Genomic DNA, 4,974 nt, shown 5'->3' on the forward strand with positions numbered 1-4,974 from the left:
CATATAAATGGAATCGTTACAACATTTGTCCTTCTAAGTCTGGCTTACTTCACTAAGCATAATGTTTTCAAAGTCCATCCATGTTGTAGCATACATCAAAATTTCATACCTTTTTACAGCTGAATAGTAATCCAGTGTGTGTATACACCACGTTTGGTTTATCCATTCATCTGTTGATGGACTCTTCCTTATTTCTTTCCACTGGTACTACAACGATCTCATAAAGTACCATCCCTTAGCAGCCTCTGACCTTTTAATTTATTCTCTTTCTGTGGCCATAATGATGTTTCTAAAGCAAACAATAAGATGCTCCTTGGATATATGTGTTGCCCTTGCTCACCCTCCCCAACGCTATCCCACTGGCTACATCATGGCGCCCAATTCATAGTGACCTTCCATGTCCTTAAGATGGCCTCTGCCTGCTTCTCCAAGCACATCTGCTTTCTACCCTGACACGCCGCCGGCTTCAGCCACACCGAGAATCTCACTCTACCCCACACACACTGTGCCCTTTTACCTGCTTGTCTCGCTTTGTGTTGCTGCTTCTGCCTGGAATATAATTCATTCCATTTTTCCACATCGAAATCTCTACTCACCCTTCAAAATCCAAGCTAAATGCCGTGTCTGTGAAGCCCTCCCCAACTCTACCAGGCAATTTGTTGCTCCTTTCTGCGTTTTCCCAAAGTATTTTGTCCCTACCTCCAATTTCAGTCCTTATTGAAATATACTGCGCTAACTTGCTTACTTGCCTGTCTTTTTTATTAGATTGACCTCTTCTTGGACTGTAGATTTTTTGCACATTTATTCCATGTACCTGGAGACGAGTAGCATTCCCAAAGAATCTGCGTGTGTATTCTGCCTACGGATGCCAGTAGCGTGGTGGGGAGAGGCCTGAAGGTAGAGCTGGATTTCTGGGTTCAAGGGCCAACTCAGCTACAGAGTGACAGGCCGTGGGGACATCACTTCCCCTCTCCTGAGTTTGTTTCTTCATTTATAAATAATGCACCATCCTGGAGTGGTAACGGGAACTAAATGAGACGGTGGACGTGGGAGTGCGCCTTATAAAATGAGGTGAGGGTTTCTAAAGCTATCAGTCCTGTGAGTCTTCATGTTCTTCTCATCCTGGATAAATTTGCACTTCTACAGGGACTTCCCAGTTTTGTGAATTATTCTTTTAAGAATAAATCCCAAGTGGTATGGATGTGATTTTAGAGTAAATGATTCATCTGAGTTATTTTCACATTGTTTGGTTTGTTTGTATGAGTGGTTGGAAATGCAAGGATGCAGAATTTAGGTGACTAAAGAAAAACTTTCTAATTGTCAATGTCATCCAATGAAGCTCTCTCTCGGGGGAAATGAGTTCCCTCTCACTGGAGGTGTGCAAGCAGAGGCTGGCTAACCTGACCTGTCAGGCAGGCTGTTCAGAGAAATTCTGACCTGGACTGAGGAGGAAAGGAACTGACTGACTCCTGAGGTTCCTTCCCGTTCTGAACATAATTCTAAAATCTACATGCAAACCTTACTGAGAGATGCACCAAGGCTTTTGTATTCTACTTAGGTGTAATGGTGGGGTTTTCTTTCCACTTTAAGTGAAAGTTATATATTTTATGCAAGATCACAGTAAAAGAACTGACATTTCTACTCTGTCTGGTCTACAGCTGAGATTTGATTTTGAAATATGAAAGTAAGCCGTAACTGCCTCAATTTAAGTCTCTCGGATTTATGTTTATATATAACCTTTAAAGGTCTCCCAACTTTTCACCCTGGAGAGAAGAAGAAATTACAGTAATCTTACTTAAGGCTGGAAGTCTAGAGAGACGTGAGTTCTAGGTTAATGGAAAACTGACACTGTTTTTGCCTGAGTTTCCAGCAGTTTCCACCCCCTTCTAACTGATGTGAGCTCTCACACCCAGGGACAGAGTCACAAGTCTCACATATTAAACTGAGCACTTTTCTGGTCCAAGCTCAATTGCAAATCGCTTTCAGAAACGTTTCTTCAAGATATTTTTAAGAGCGCTATTTGTTTTTAAACGTCGTCCTTTCACAGTCCAAAGCTACTTCTAAACGTTATTATTGCTCGTGGCAAACCCATCTCAATTCTCTGAAAACTAGTTCTCAGTTTTTCCCTTTGCGCTGTTTCCACTCAAGTGTGCTGGCCAGTGACTCGCTTTCCCTGTGAACCCTTCTCCACCGCCCGGCCACCCGCTCCCTGCCCCAGGGAGACAAGGTGGAACTGGGTCAGAAGCACATGATGTCAGCACTTGGGAAGTCTCCCTAGACGTGATCTAAACCAGTTCAGATCTTTGCATGGCCCTTAGTCAGGATGACGGAACAGGTATGGGGTCCGGGCGGGGCGGGGGGAGTCACGAAGTAAGTGGTAGCAAAACTAAGCCAGGACTTGAGGATGTTCCAGTCTTAAACGACTCTCTCTGTTTGGTTTCCCCAGAAGGAGGACACGAAACCAGGTGCAGGTAATTTGTTTGGGAGTGATCCCAGGAATCGCCAGCGGGAGAGGGGGAAAAGGGGCAGGGCTGGCCAGGAAGGCAGCTGTGTGGGATGAGTTAACGAGCAGGTTAACTCTGGGCAGCTGGGACTCAGTCCCCAAGAACCTCTGGAGATGGTTTAGAACAAGCCCCTTGAGGGGCAAGGAACTGGTAGTGCTCATCCGCCGCCGACTCTTGCTTGCCGTTGGCTGAGGGCTGCTCCCAGCCCTCAATTCCCCAGCACTTCCAGCTTGTTCTATGCAGGGCTGAGTATTTTGTGCAGCCAGAGAAAGCCCTCAGCAGAGTCACCCAGCAAACAGGCCTGGTGAGTGCCTAGGGGACGTGGGTGGGGCACTGACAGCCTCTGTGACAGTGGTCAAATGCTCCTTCTCGCCTGTCCCTGGTCAAATAAACCTCCCGGCTCTGCCTCAGAGGTGAGAGGCTGAAACAAAACATGATTTATGAGGGAAACTAAATGTGTCAGGTTGGTATTTGCGAATGAGTAACTATGATCCCTATTTTTATGGGAACCCAGCATGCACTTTTGCACCCTCCCACCTTCGCGCACACGTCCCTCTACCTTGCATGACTTCTAGAAAACTCCTATTCATCCTCCAAACAGCTCAAATATGAAGAACTTGTTATGTCTTTTCCCAATTCCTCAGGAAAAATTAATTCGCCCACCCCCTTGCTCTGACAGCAGGCTATGTGGTGTCGTGCCTCTGTGGGCCCATCTCTCCTGCTACTAACAGTGGTCACAATAGCTAGTGTTTATTGAGTTTAATCATGACTCTGTGTGCCAGGCACTGTTTTAAATACTTTATGTTAATTAACTCTTAGTCCTCTGAACAACTCTGAAGTAGCTGCAATTACGGCTCTATTTTGTAGAAAGGAAATGGAGAGGGAGGTTAAGCAACTTGCCTGATATCATGTAGTGAGCAAATGGCAGAGCTGGGATTTGGTTCCAGAAGGTCAGGCCTTAGTCCCTGCTCTTAACCGCTGCACAGAACAGCCTCTCTTTGGCTGGGATAGAGAAGGGGGCAAGGACTGAACCCTGGAGATATTTCTAGCAGTTTTTGTAGGGCCTCATCCCAGGCTAGGAAACGTTGTCTCTAGAGAGTTTTAAACACGTAGGTGACACAAGGTTTATGTTGTACAAAGATCACTCTTGCTGTAGTGCATAGGGTGATAGGAAGAGGAGAGACTGAGAACAGAGCTAACAGTCAAGAGCCGGTGCAGTAATCCTGGGAAGAGCTGATGAGGTCCCAGGCTGAGCATGGACCCTCCTCCCTGAGCGAACCCCAGTGTACCTCCCCACCACTCACCTCCCACCTCGGCAGGGCTCCCGCTCCATGGTTGTGCAGGTAGCGCCTGCAGAGATGCACTTGGTCAAGGGGGCATGTGAGGGCGGAAATGCAGCCTGAGCTCTGGCTGTCCCTGTGAGCCCTGTGGGAGTCACAGCTACCAGAAGGAAGGGCACCTTTTCCTCACTTGCACAAAGAAGCCATATAGACAAGCAGTGGCCTTGTCAACCCAGACATTTTAAACTACTTCTTGCTTCCTGATTATGCCGTGGTTTTCCCCGTCTCTGTGTTTGGAATATTTGATTTCCTCCTCCCTCCTCTGCTAACGATGCTCTCTTGTTCATTAACTCATTTTCACTCATTCATACAACACATTTTTTTAGCATCCCCCGTGCTCCAGGTACCTCTGTAGGTGATGGGGACTTTACTGGGGGAGCTTACAATCTAGGGGACAAGATGAATATTAGTGAAGTAATTACGTGATGGATATGTTACTCTGACACTTTCTTTGCAGGTAAAGTCAGGGGAGCATGAGCTTACTTGTTGGGTGATGGGGTTTACCTGATCTGGGATGCAGGTGGCCGGGGTAAGGTCATCACTGGGACAATGTGGCTTCCCTTAGGATGTATGTGACTTTCATGCTGAGATGTGAGGAACAGGGAGGAACTAAACAGGCAAAAAGGGGAGGGAAGGAGAGTGGCCGCCCTTCAGCAGTCCTGCTGTGTTTAACAGCATGCTCATGAGTCTTTGGGTTAGAGCAGGTAGGTCTGGAGGCAGAGGAGATCCAGCCTAATAAAGGGAGGTGGAAACTGAGGAGGGAGCAGGAAGCGGAATGGAGGACCCAGAGCCCTGAGAAAATCCACCTTGGGAGGGGCGGCAGCAGGAGGCGGGAGACTGGTAGGAAACTCAGAACAGGCTGCCAAGGAACTTTTGAAAATAGGGATGTTCAATGATTTCATTTTAAACTGTGCTTCTGTGGTTTAAAAATCTTCCCCTCCCTAAACCTGCAGTATAATTGGTTATACACAAATGCCTTATGTGAATGGTTTTGGGGACAATCAGGGGAGAAAGCTGAGTTCCCAGGAAGGGTCAGTGGGGAGCAGTGAGGAGAGCTTAGCCACGTGGGGTGACTCAGATGAGGTCAAAAGGGCAGGGGACACAGAAATTTGGAGGCAGCAGCAACGGGG

Source organism: Equus przewalskii, chromosome 2 (assembly GCF_037783145.1).
Source record: "Equus przewalskii isolate Varuska chromosome 2, EquPr2, whole genome shotgun sequence".
Classification (NCBI taxonomy): Eukaryota; Metazoa; Chordata; class Mammalia; order Perissodactyla; family Equidae; genus Equus; species Equus przewalskii.